The sequence below is a fragment of the Ischnura elegans genome, chromosome 1, assembly GCF_921293095.1.
Source record: "Ischnura elegans chromosome 1, ioIscEleg1.1, whole genome shotgun sequence".
NCBI classification, from domain to species: domain Eukaryota; kingdom Metazoa; phylum Arthropoda; class Insecta; order Odonata; family Coenagrionidae; genus Ischnura; species Ischnura elegans.
Genome location: NC_060246.1, coordinates 55258847 through 55273965, shown reverse-complemented (window position 1 = coordinate 55273965; position 15119 = coordinate 55258847).

Genomic DNA, 15119 nt, shown 5'->3' with positions numbered 1-15119 from the left:
AACCGATTAACATATCGTCGTTTTAATGATAAAAGTTTATTTCGTGTCTTTATACCATCAAAGACGTATGATTAAATATAGTAAACCTACCAAAGTATATTTTCAGATTCTCCGGCTGAATATTGGATGGCAAATCACGCTCTCATTGCAAGACTTGGCCATATAAGAAAATTGATGGTTTGAGGCTTAAGTTTGTGAAAGTGATTCATTATGAAAAATGAAAAAGAAGAAACTCACAATGATGAAAGAGAATGCCTTTGGTCAAGGTCACATTCACTCTCCCCCGATACATCATGAACAAATTGGAAATTGGAAAAAATGTTAATTTACCTCATACTCGGCTTACAAAAGGGAATATGTAAAGTGATTCAACACGCAGCTATATATCCTGGGTGTAATGTGATTTAACTATCCTTGAAATGTGTCGATCGTTCTCACGTATCACAAACCAAAAAATATTTTAATGAACATAATACTTCTTATCTTCCCTTATATACTCGTATATATAATTCTGTTATCTATACCGTCTCACATTTTGCTATTTTCAAAATAGGCTTAGCTGTAATGATTTTTTCCTCAATAGAAATTCGTCACCAAATTCAGTCTAAATATTCGTAAAAACTATTTAGCTGCAGGACTCGGGTGGCAGGGTTTAGATCAGGAAATTTTGAAAATTTCTTGATCTAAGACCCTGGTTTAAGTAAATCTTGCGATGGTCAATTTTGATTCATGAAAAATCATTTTTTGGCCCATCCTAGTCACCATCTATTAAAAATAATCCACCACACTGATGAAGAAGAATACCTTTCGTGAGGTCACATCAAACCTTTCCAACAATTAATCACTAACAAGGTTGACACCCAATGTGATATGGGATGAAAAAAATGACTCACATGATACCCAAGGATGGTATCAAAAGAGTAATAAATCCGGCTACTCACATGGTCCTTTTCATGCCTTTTCACTCCGTCCAATCCTTTCGGTGGAAAAAACCGAGGAAGGACTTGAACTGCGCCCGCCGCCTCTTCATCCCGAATTCCTCGAATGCTAACCTCACCTCCTCCTCTCTATATCTCCTCATCTCTGTATCAGCCCATCTCGCCTTGCACACGGGCCTCTCTGTCCATCTCTTTTCACAAAGCCGCTCTCACATCGACGCTTTAGCATTTATTCCTCTTTTCGAAACGCGCACCTCACCCTCTCTATGCTCTCCTTCAGCCCCGAACTTCAGCAAATTTCCACTTCCCTAGTCAACAATTTTTGCCGCTCCACACGATGATGGCGAAGCAGGATTATTTCTGAAAATACTTTTCATGCAGATGCTGTACGGTGCAAAAAAAGTACTCTTGAGCGTTGACAGCCCCTTTCTCTGCCGCGTTTCTTTATTCGTTTCAATGAAAAGCAATCGACCTCAGTGGGCAGACCTCGATATCTCTGGCGACCTTCGCAGGATTTTTGCTCTCTTGCATTGCGTTTGAACTTTTGCTGCGTCCCTCTTTCCTGTATTTCAATGTTGAGTGTCCCTCGAGGTAATTCTGAAAGGGAAATAAAAGCGACTCTTTGCGAATGATTCTGCGTAGAAAACGATCATAATTCCGTTATAAGTCTCACAAAGAATTTCATTTCCTTGAACTTAGAGCATGCCTAGAGACACTTTTTTTATTATCATTTTTCCAAGTATTTCATTCCACTTGATAAGGAGACCTAGGTACATTGATTGAAATATCAAATAATGAGGTAAATGAAGTAGATGTACATTGTACATACTATCATCATAATGACGACGTCAAACATGGCATTGGGTCTCATGAAAGAAAATCGGTGTGTTTTGCGGTTCATTATTTTGCGCTTAAATTTGATTGCGAGGACTTGCTATGGAATATGTACCATATGAAGTAGCTTGATATTGAAAGTCCCCTGGCATCTAAATGAATCAATTTCATCTAGCTTTTTCTATATTGAAATGTGTTGATGAGATAAGTCTCAATTGAAATAGATACCACGCAAACGACGCGACCCAATTACTTCTCAGTGATGCTTTTTATCACTCTATTTTATCACGTGAAATAAGAAAAACTGAAACTTATCCTAAAATAAAATAGAAGTTTCAAAACCGTTGAACATCGTAAACACTGATTCAACAATAGATCGGCCATATATAAAAGCGGTCAAAAAATAAATACGAGGAAGTAAAGTAGGAGACAATTTCTATTAACCTATCTGATTATCTGATCTTTCACTTTTAAACCACTACCGGCATTTATGTGGTATTCATCTAATAATACGTTTCATTAAATATTTTGTAGTTTAAAGAATTTATTAATTGAAAGTGTGTTAAATAATTATAAAACGTGAGGAATAAGTATAAAAAAACCTAAAGAATGTACTAAAGCATTATTTAAAATTCATGACAGGAACTGGTTGCACTAGCAACGGAAAATGGTAATTCTTGCTTGTAGGCCCCGAGTTACATCCATACATTAATAAGAGATGACGGTATTATATTAAGATTGAATATCAATCTATCGTGACCGATATTTTACAGCCCCTGGCTTAAGAAGTTTTCATAAAAAACTATAATTTTAATGGAATTATTGCAGTTAATTTTCTTCATCCGTCAGCCTTTTGCCATAAGACTAGTGGCATTCACAATACTCTGAAAAAGTTTTGCCATTTAGTGACGCAAAGTGAAGGAAGTTTGTTCTAGGTAGAATACGTTGTCTGGGGTTATATTTGTCAACTATAGATGTAAGTATCTCCCGAAATCACATGAAATCATCATTATGAACATTATATACCGAATAAAAGGCACTTAACTTCTCCGAACTTAATTTCTGCACAGTAAAATGTTGAGTAAGTCATAACGTCAAGCGAAAGTCGTAACTCAGATAAAGCGGAAAATTCAAAGTAAATTTTATATCCACTTGCATGGAAAACCGTATTATTTGATCCACAATACACCATGCATGTCGGTCAAATAAGCTTATTTAAACCCTCTTCCCAGGGATGAAACCACGTAGTACATTGGGAGTAATTTCCCTAATGGTGTGTTCATGGACTGGCCATGCGGAACATTAGTGTCTGGGTCAAAATTTGAAACTTTTGTCTTTTGTCCCACGTATTATAGGGAAACATGCACTAATCCCGACCCCTGGTGGTCTGTCGCAAAAAGAAAAACACACCGTTTCCACCTCGCACCTTCCGAAATTCCCAGCTCACGGCGGGGAAGATAATGAGTGTTTGTAGGCATTGATCCGTGCGCTTTTGATCGCGGAATAACATTTCTGCGAAGGCTGCGCCGACCCTTTCGCTCGAGAAAGACGAAGTCTATGTGCGAATGGTCACGCTGTTGACGTGGCGGAGCAGATTACTCTTTATACGGGAACGAACACGCCGTAAATGGGTTAGCTAATGCGTCTGGGTTAGTGCGCTTGGTGGTGGTGGCGGCGGTGTAAAGGGTCGCAGCGAAACTCTAATTTCTCTCTCCGCAGCGAAAACGGTACACGGGAAACAAAGGGTGTGTGTTCCTTATTTTCCGAGTCCTCTCCGTCACCGCTGCAAAAGCACTCGAAAGCTCTCAGTGCGGACTTCTGAATTGATGAAATTAGGCCTAGCGGAGGAAGATCTCTCGATGGAGCCTCGTTTTTTTTGTCATTTACCCTTGAGGAAGAAAGCTCTTGTAATCTAGACGCTGAATACAGCTAATGCAACGATATGAGTTCAGGATCTGGGTTTTTGACGTTTCAGAATTTTTTTCCAGACGATAGTTTCAATTATTTGCGCACCATGTGATGCTGCACGTTATTCTGAGATGGATTTAGACACGAAAATATAAGCAGTTAGCCATGGGTTGCGAAATTGAGTATTTTTTCCACTATCGAGCTCTCAATGCCGGTGAATATCAGCACCATACTTTTATCCAAAGCATTTAAGATTTTCACTCAGAATTACAAGCAGATTTTAATGGAGGCAAAGCAACATGCGAGTAGTAAGTATGAGTGTGCTTGGAGACTTAGGCTACGTTTAAAGATAGAGATATCAATGCAGTTCTGATTAAGCCCTCAAGGATAGTTTGAGCTTACTGCATAAATATATTACAAATATAGTGCTTACCTGTCTATAATCTTTTGAAAGGTGTTTAGGTTTTACAGGGAACATTTACGTGATATCCCCAGATTGTTGTAGCATTAGTGTTTATCACATAGTTCCAATATTGCACATATATTTCTAAAATCACAAAATACTTTAAATGTAACATTTTTTCCTGCAGAACACATTAAAATAAGCTCTTTCCATTAACCTGCGGAGAGTTTTGAATCGTGATGCCGAGGCCGACACTTTTCTGCGAAAAATTATGGCCTCGGTCTCAGAGAATAGATTTTTGCGGAGAAAAAAGCTCGCACTGTATACTTTTCCCAATCCGATTATGCAGAGGAAGCAGAAAATTTCCTCTAACCCACGTGCAGAATAAAAATCTGGAGTTATTCGGAGGAACAAAGACAAACAAAAGAGGAAAAAAAACGTGGAGCTCGACGCGCGGGCAATACCCAAAGCGGGTTGGTCCGGCGCGTTGTTCTTGCGATTCCGTAGGGCGGGAATAAAAATAACCCATGTCCCAACCTTCGATGCATCTGCGATTCGAGGCGACTGCCCAACAGAGAGAACGAGAGAGAAAGAGAGAGAGAGGTCCCTTCCCATGGTGCAATGCTCCGGACGCAGCTCTCTCTCCCATAGAGACAACTTCCTTTCATCTCTTTCTCTTTTCTTTTTATTTCGTCCCTCAAAAACTCTCCGTCGAAAACCGTCCCCTCCCCTTCACCAGGCCTCCTTCCACCTCACTCAGAGAGAGGGAGGGAGAGAGAACTTCTTGCTCTGTCGCCGCTTTGATCAGGTCCCGCATGCCCAAACGCGTTTCCGGGCATGCCGAAGGACATCAGGGTGGCGGGGGAGTGGGGTGGGTTGGGGGGAAGGATGAGAATGCAGGCGGGTGAAAAAAGAAGAGCGAGGGAAGAGTGTGTTCGAGGCGGATGACACCTATTGCTCAAAGGATGACGAGTTGGGATAGGGGACTGCTGTCTCCTCATTTTCATTCCCGCGAGTTAAGGTGATAGCGTAAATGGAGTGTCAGAGTCCTCATTCTATTTTCTTTAGTTCATCACATCCGACAATCAAATAAAACTTTAGCAGGAATATTTTGGAATACTACCTCTCTGGACTACATCACGTAAATTGATATTGGAAGGTTTTCTCCTGGGTCGGTAATCCACCCGGGTACTTTTACCAAGTTCTACCAAGTAGATTTTCTTGTTGAATAGAAGTTTTTCGGACCAAGGCTTACAGGGTCACTACAAAGACCGATTCTATTATCCCTTTGTTCTGGTTGCTAGCTGAAGTTATGGAGTCTGGATTACGTAGTGTTCTGCGCAGTGGCCGCGGAGGTGGGAAATCTAAGGTCCGCAGTTAAATTCCCAACTCGTCGAAATACTTTCCTATGGCAATTACTGTGAATCCATCGCTCAAAAGGAAATGCTTTCCTGGATCGAGAATCAAATGACGTACCTTTGGGTTCCCAGAACACAAAAAAGACAAATGCGGAATTCAGTTTCTTTAGTTGTGATTTTCTTAGGCTAACCGTGCTTGGTGAATTTACGGAACCTGTATTGCGTGGTAAACTGCGCAGTTGCCCATATAATCAAAAGTCTCGTTAAGTTCTCGGATCGGAGAATTTTTTTCGCTATGACAAACACTGGGGGTGGAGGAACATATGGCAGGTTCGAAATGCATCACACCTTTGACTTATCCAGAAACTAGTCATCGTTTACCTTAAAAAATCAATTTTAGATATGTTTGGAAATCGCATAAACATTTGTGCCACAACTAGTCATAAAATTGTTACAAATGAGGCTCAGAGAGTTTTATATTTTCGCTATCTATCTACTGAATCCTTAATATTTGATGCCGTACAAATTTTCACGAAAGAAGCGTCACACCGCGTTCAGATACTGGGATCACTATGTCACGAAAAAATGACGCAAAAGTAGGGGGTCCTTATTAGGGACGATAACGCAAAAATTTGTTCCTCAAAAGGCCAGCATTTTTCAGCCTTTATTTCTTCTACCCATCATGGATAGAAATTGATAGCTTCACTTAGCCTAAAACTTCATTTGTATCAATTTTCGACCAATCCTTGCATGAAATAAGTCCCAACTTAAACAAGTAATTCATCTTTGCTCGAACAGGTAACAAAGGAAAGTTTGAAAATATAGTTTTATCCAGCATTTCTTTTCCAATATCCTCTGTCTGATTCGACCTATGATTTATAATAAATAAAGTATGAAGAAGCCCTCAATTCTTTATCTCTTGAATTGAATCACATTTTCCATTTTTATAAATTTAGAAAAGCAAAAAGCCTTTATGGGAGGAAGAAAAAAATTAGCCACACCATAAGCAACACTAGGAAATTTTCCTTGAATTACTAATTTACTCACTGTACTTACACCATTCTAATTGATGAAATTTATCCATCGTTTTTATGTCTGCAGTATCTTAAGGCTCATTTATCAAATGTCAACGTTGATTTCTCCCCCCTCACCACTTAACAGCTCCCGTAATATAATCCGGGCATCACAATTCCTCCCCCTTAGTATATGTTATCTTCTTTGTTTAAAAAATCGACTATCCGAGAAAAGATAAATAAAATGGAGGAAAAAAACACACCAGAGGACGAAAGCGGAGACAATGTTAGCGGGGATTCCTTGTGCGACCGCTGAAAATATCTTTGAAATGCAATACCTCCTCCATACCCTCACTCGAACCTTTTATCCTGCTCTCCATTCCCATGTTTCCCTCCCTTCACTCCGACCTCCGAGGAGAGAAAAGAAAAAGAAATTGAGGAGAGGGAGTGTAGAATAAAAAAAACCTAAAACTGAAAGGTTTCCGGAACCGAATCGATGTCGGACTCTAGTGGTTGGTTGCGGAAGAGAGTAGTGATGTGAGTTAGACGGAAGAGAGAGAGAGAGAGAGAAACTAAAGACAGAGAGGGTGTGAGAGAAGATTGGAGGAATAGAAAAAGGGGGATGAAAGGCGAGAACACCGGATTTATTCCCTTTTCGACTTCCCCTTCTTTATTTTCTCCACGGAGCCAGAAAAATCCCCCCCATCTCTTTTTCTCACACCGTCTTCGGACGGCCGGAAAGGTTTTTCGCGGGAGGAAATTGCCGCTGGATGAAGGAAAGGCAGAATGAAGGAGGAAAGGTCCTTTTTCCTCGGAAAGTGAGGAAGGAAAGGGAGGGTGGTTGGCAGGGATTGCGGGGGAACGCATCGGAGGAAGAGGGCGCTGGCCACATCAAAGGGTTGGTCTCGCAGACAAGGAGGAAGTTGGTCCGGTGCCAATCTCCTTGAGTGTCGGAGTGCCGGGCGAGAGCAATGCATTAACTGGCGTACACCAGTAAGTTGTCCCCGATGCCTCCGGTTGTGCGTAGAGTAAAAGTAGGGTGACCACCCGCATTTGGAATCTAGGAAGATCCTGGGAGTTTGAAGTTAACGGGTAAAATGCGGGAAAAAATTGGAACTAAATGGTAAATAACGTGAAAAGCGGGATTTCACTCAAATTCCTGGAAAAATTCTGATTTTGAATCTAGGATGATCCTGGGAGTTTGAAGCTAACGGGAAAAATAGGAAATAAATAGTAAAAAACGTGAAAAGCGGGATTTCACACAAATGTCTGGAAAAAATTCTGATTTTGTTAGGCATTGTTACTGTACCCACTGGATATCGTGTAATTATCATGCCTGCTGGGCATGACGTTGGATACTCATCACGGTCAATTTAAGCATTTAAAAAAATTATATTTTACTTGATGAAATAAATGATGACATAAATATTTTTATCGTCGTAGATTTAATTTTATTGGCTACCTTAAACTTTGGTGCCAACGAAACGCCAAGCTACACAACCCTTAATGGGGTCAGATACAAAAGAGTAATCCATTAAAAGATTTCCGTAAATGAAATTGAAAATAATAAGTGACGGGGAATAGCAAATTCTCCCATTCCGGCCATTTTCCTGCAAATTTTAAATGAGAAAACGAGAAAATTACCACCCCCTTTCTATGAGTTAGTGACGTCATTAGAGTTCTGGTCCATTTACTTTATCAGGCAAAACCTTTCACTGAGGGAAGGAATACTCAAAAGAGAGAATATAACTGCTAACCATCCAAGGTCAGTGTGCAAGATCGAAGAGTAGTGGAGAAACGGTGGCCCACCCACATGGAATTCATGATGAAGTCAACTTATTTGTGAAAGGGATTCTCACCAAGAATAACTCAAGAAGTAGATGACGCAAAAAAATGCGGGTCTATTATTCTAGCCTAATATACTCACTCTCTACACTACTACATTCTCTGCACTACTCTACACAATCTAGGGTCAACTCTACCACAATCGAAAATAAATAAATATGACCAAGCCCATTACCACAACTGCCCGCACGTTACACATATATTTATATGCTACGCAAGTCGTTGTAAATAATGAAATTGTACAGTGGATCTTTGCATTTTAAAATTACTGAATAAAAAAAGATAATAATTGCATCATTATAAATATTAAATTTGGCAGTTAACTACGGCTGTTATTTGGAAAAACGAGAAAAATTCTAAACTCTGTTTTATTCCCAAGTTAATTTATGAATAGATAGCGTATTGCAACCCTTTGAAAAATGTCTGGCAAAAATTAAAATGACGCCTGAAAAAAACAGCAATGCACTCATGACTTGGTAAAAAAAGGGTGTGAAGGTCACCATTATTTCCCCTTTCTATATTGATAATAATTTGTACAATCCTTGACAAATTTATTTTAAATGCGACTCAGGAATCAATCTTTATGGTACGAATGCTGACGAGGGTAGCTTATTCATTCTTATTTTGGAGGAAGAGTCGGGGGAAACGAGGGTAGGGGGAAGAGAAAGGAGATAGGAAAGCTGGAAGGTGACAGAAAAACTAGTACTTCATTGTTGCACTGAAACCCGAGACAGATTTAAATATACACTGTGGAAAATTGTTTATAGTTATTTCAAAATGATCTTCTTTTCTCTCTAGGAAATTCGCATTATATACTTTCCCACCCTTCATCCCCTTTCCACGCCTCCCATTTGAAATCTTGGCGCGGCCGTCTTTCGCAGCAGTAGAATGGCCTCGGGCTGGATTTAGTGAAATGCTTTGTGATCACGTCGAGGTCGTGGACGGTCTAGGGGGCAGTAGATGCCCATTAACGCTGCACACACACGACGCTATACTGAACCTTGTCACTGACACATAATGCAACGCGTCGAGGAATCCGAATTCAACGATACAAAAGAAGTTCCTGTACTAACCTCTTTGGATTCGGAGCGTTGGAAATGGCGTTTTCGCAAATGAGGAAACCTTATCACTCCGTAGAGTAAAGGAATGTATAAATTCGAGCAAAACAAACCAAGGATGAAGGCTATAGAAGATTTATAAAAGCGCTGAATAAATTCTCTTCAGGTGTGAAGTTACAGTGCACACATGTCAAAAGAATCTCAAAATAAAAGATATGTAAGAGGCTGAAAGTTGCGTAAGGAGGAATTAAATTCATTTTTTATGTCACTTATATCTTCTTGAAGAGCGTCCTATTTTTTTCATAGTCACTGATGATTTTCCAAAAGCTGAACATTTCTCCTATTCTTATCACTCACAGCATCCGAAAAAAGATTCTCAATTATTACAGGGGGAATTTAAGGAAAAAAACTGAAATCGTCCCGTAGACGTCCATGAAATTTGCATGCATATAAGAAAAAAACTGATGTCTAATGTCGTCCACGTTATGACATCAGTTTCCTATTCCTCGAAATTATATCATGGAAGAGAGAAAGGAGGTGAAAATCATATAAAACCTAACCTGCCTGCGTCATCTGAATTATCTTATTATTTTCATCGGGAGTATTCCAAGTGGTAGGACTTTGATGGTGTCAAGTTGCTGAAATAAAGTGGGTAGAGAAAATCAGACTGGGTAAGCCATCAACTGAACCCCACAGTGCTTTTGTCACATCCCATAAAAGTTACCAATAAAATATTATTGCGGTCTCTGGGCATTCATGGGAGAGAAGATGAGTTGGAAGGAACAGAAGGGGTAGAAGAGATAAAGAGTGTATCACGCCATCATACTGGATCCTAAGCACCGGCGGATGAGTCCGAAATAACGTCGGAGATACCCGCGGTAGGTGTCTGAAGAGAGAATGAAAAAGTGCGATGCTAAGGAACACAATTCGCAAGAAATACAGGGAGGATCATGCCATTTTCAGAAAACAATATCCATTGAGATGGCGAGATGTCGATAAGAAAGATGGTGGCCGGCAATATGACAGGAGTCCGAGTGAAGAGTTGGTGATAAAAGTGGGGACGCAATAACGGAAAATGTGAGGAAAGGAACTGGAAACGGTGACGGTAAAATGGGAATGAGGAAAGAATATGGAGAGGAAAGAACGAAATGACGAGGGATATGAAAAGGGTGAAGAGATATGAGGAAACTGATCGTTGAAAAGGGGATGGTGATGGGTTGGTAAGGAAGTGCCCTGAGGGCTGAATATAGGCAGAGAGAGGTATGGGTTGGAAATATATAGAAATCAATTTAAAAAGAATTGTTTTCCTCAGAAGAAATGTCATACCCATTATATTATTATTGACCTTACTGCGGTAGTAAACGCAAGTAATTGGGATCAAAGGGCTTAGTATATACTTAAGTAAAAAAAGTTTAAGAATTCACTAATCTCTCCAACAAACTTCTAGTGATTAAAATAATCGAAAGTTTGACAAAAATTTGGGCAGAGATTACTGAGCTAAAAACTTGTCCCCCCATGACAATGCACTTGATGGGGAAAGTTGCGGTAAATATAATGTGCATTGAAAAAGGATAAAAAATAGATAATTTGGAGAGAGGTTAAATAGGAATATTAGAGTGGAAAATGTTTGCGGGATCTCAACTGTAATATATTCAAAATTAAGTGCAACTTGAATTGTAATATTTAACTATTTACAGATTGAGTCTAGATAAAATATAACTCCTCCATATTTGGAACCATCATGTATATATAATTTCTACGTTGCACTTTTACTTACAAGTGTAGTTAGTTAATTGTTAGTGTGATATTAGTTAGTTGTTAGACCCCATTGAACCGAAGGAAAGTTACAATTTAAGGACATCAGTGCCTATAAAAGTGACAATGAAAGAGCAAAATCAAATGATGGAGAAAACTCGATGAGGAGAGGGAGAAAGAGAGGGAGGGGATTCAAGACTCATGAGTGATGAATGCTTGGTTACAGAAGCGTGGCCTAGGAAAAGGTCTAGGGGATTATAGAGCATAAGGAGACGAGGATCACACGAGGAAAGGAAAAAAACACCACGCAGGAGCTAGTCCCGAAGTTCAAACGTGAGCCACCGAGATGAGATATGGATAAAAAGAGAAAATCATTCAAAAAGATGGGATATATGAGTAAGAACAGAAGAGGCGCAGAAGTTAGATTTATCATCCTGTCTTGGCGGTGTTGCTCTCCAGGGTTTTTTTTTGAGTAATCCTCCTTTCTCATCCCACTCGCACACATTCTCATAGAGACACGGGACGTCTCTGCGGCCACTCGCCTGGCGAACCACGGACGACTGAAGATGAGTGATGGAACGGAATACACGGGGGAAAAACGCCCCGACCCCCTAACATCCCAACCCAACACTGTTTCGAACCCCTCAGAGCCTTGCCAACCTCCCGCTCACCCTGCGAACCCAACCGTGCTAATAGCAGGCAGTAGGTAGTACCTTCTGGTCCGAAATACCACAGCGGCAGCTCGCGTTTCCCGGGCCATCTCACGCTTACGTACTTACCACTGCCACCGCTACCAAGTCCCCTTCTCTTCCCCTCGGATTTCAGTGAGAAAGAGAGGGGGAAAATGGAACTCGCAAAACCTCAGGAGGACTCGCGCGTCCAAAAGTGTAAGGGGGAATCATTATTTCGGGGAAAAATGTTATTAATGGTCGGGACGTGCGGTTTGCGGAGATGGGTTTTGGAGAGCGGAGGATTCGCGGGGTGGCGTTTGGGACTGAAGGCTTTTGGGTGGGGTTGGGCGTGTGAGAACAAAAAAAAAGACAGACGGGGGCTCAAAGGAGGTAAAAGATAGTGCACAAAAAGGATAGCATCGCCGCCTCTCTCACGCGTCCTTAACTTCGCTCGCTATCAAGTTTCGAGTTTAATGATGAGAAATCAATGCGGTGATGGTTGATGATCGGAAGAAAAATATAAATATTTCTTGGAGGTGGAAAAAAATAAGGTTTCCAAGTTATTCGTCTTCATGACTCTTGCTTCGTATTGGAGAGATTTATCGATTGCTGTCACTTCTTTCTGCTTAGTCATCCATTTATGAAGTACTCGAATTGCAGAATTTCAAGTATCACATGTGGCGAGTATAAATGCGTGCGTCATCGATAATGAGCCATAAAAAAATGAAATACAATGCAGAAATATCATCAGGATGATGCAAATATTTAAACATAAATAATTTCAAATTAAATTGACTTGTAACGATTTTATTAACCCTAGAAGTGCACACTTCTTTTTTCAATCATAAAGTGCACACTGGGGTCCAGCGGACCCCATAACTTTTAAATTTTTTAATTTCAGCATCCTGATATTTTTTTACTATTAATATAGTAAATATCAATAATAGATGTGTTTATTACACAAATATGTAAATATGAGTTATTTAAACATATTATAATGAAAGTAAAACAATATTTTTCATTCTAAAGACATAAAAATTCTTTAAGAAAGTCACCAATCCTACTTTTATTTACTCTTACGAACGTTTTAGATGTACAGACAAATAGTTTTAACGGCTTAAGTATTACATTGTGTAGTTCATCTAACAAAATGTTTCGTAATTTTTTTCCATAAAACGTATTAATTTTAACAATTGAAAACAACAAAATTTTCCGGTGTATTAAAAAAAAAATTTTTTTCACAAATTTAATTAGGACTTTCTATTGCTCCAAAATGTACATTACTATTATTTATTTTATAGGTAAAATATAAATTTTTATAAAAAAATGCTTTGTTGTTAATTTCTCACTCCAGTACAGGTAGTACACAGATAACTTCGGTGATCGTCACACATCGGAGCGCGGTACTATGAGCATATAATTCTTGTTTTTCTGTCTCTATTCCTTGGGCATAAGCTGCATCGTATTTTGTTTTGAAGGATTTCAGGTTTATCAATTGCTGATATTTCAATTTTTAAAATTTCCGCAATGGTATTCCTGATTGAAGAACGCAGGTTTTTTTTTCAAAGTTTGATGAGTGACAAAGCCAAGTTTTTCAAAAATGTTCTCCGATTTATTTTTTCATTACTATCAATATGAGAGTAAAGAACCATTGCGTTTATAACAGTTTGGTCTAGCATGCCATAGAAAATCCGCATTGGCCATCGAAGGGTTTTTCTGGCTGTTGTATATTCATGACACAGTTGATCAAATGTGTCTGTTCCTCCTTTAGTGGCATTATACATGCAAATAATCTCGGGCTTTCTATTGTCTTCATTTATAGCTCCATCCAAATGAAAAGATGACAACAAAAGCACTATTTTATTTCTTTTCGGTGTGAAAGACACCAGGGTCATGTCAGGGTCAAAGGCAAATCGTGTAGATAGAACAAGAGCACTTCTTGTAAAATCCACTGGAATTTGACGCTTGTTTTTACGAATGGTGCCCAATATCGTTATTGAATAATCTTTTAGCATCTTCTTTACAATCTCAACAGAAGTGAACCAATTGTCGCACGTAATATTTTTATTCGTGCCATGAATTGGTGTTGACAATGTCCACACATAATACGTCGGAACAGTTTCATCTGGATTGATAACTACTTTTCCTATGTAAGGACAGGCATTTACCATGTAAAACGTTTTTGCATCATTCGTCATTACAGTTTTTATGCCATACTTCTCTGGCTTTCCTTTCATATGTATCCGAAAGGGGCAATGAGGAGTGTAATATTTCTTGCAATTATCTACAAACCCTTCCCAAATTTCACGAATTGACGCAAATTTATAGATCGTTCTGCGCTTCATTCTCGTGTTTTTATGATCAAAACGCAAGGTTGACAGCAAAAACAGGAATCGGTGAAGAGACATGGCGCATTGATACAACGTAGATCCAAACTCAGTTGACCACAGCTCATACAAATTTGTGTTGCACGTCTTCTGCACCCCAGAAAAATACAGAAGTCCAAAGAAAGCCTCAATCTCCTGAACATTTACATCACCGTGGTACGATTGAGGAATTGTGACATTTTGACGCTGCCGTTGTATTTCCTCATATGTGTGCGTCATTATTTTATTTCGTAAAGCGCTATACAACAGTAATTCCCAAGCTTGCCGGGGACTTTTGACGTCGCGCACTGCTCCTTTTGGTCCAGGCAGATCCGAAACTAAATTTCACTCTCTTTCGATCTCCAAATGATTTCAAACGTCAATGTTTGATGAATAGTTTACTATTATGAGTAATATATGTTCAAAACTATTGCTCTACAATCAATTCCATTGAAGTTTGTTCGTACGTCTTTCACTCCAAAGTTCCTAAATTATTTGCAAAAGAGGAAACCAAGGTATTTCACAAAGCAAGCTGATGTCCTCAAATATTCCAAAATGATAAAAAATGATGAATGACATTTTAGTTACTTTAAACGTATAAGTACGATTATAACAAATGTATTTGCAGCAAAAAGGCAATAAACAAATGTTTTAATATTTTTTCGCAATTTCAAAAAATTTCATTAAGTGCACAGTGGGGTCCAATGGACCCCAGACCATTTTCAATATAAAATTATAAAGCAATAAGCGCGTTGAAAAAATCACCACACACTAGAAACCTTTACTAAGATATAAAAGGAAATTTACATTGGTATGAGCTTTCAATATTTTGCGCATTACAAAAGTTACAGCAAAGAAAAAAACTCCTGGGGTCCACCGGACCCCAATGTGCCCTTCTAGGGTTAAATTGGAATTTCCTCGTGTATCCACGAAGTTTTTTTAAATATCTTTACCAATACATGTCAATAGA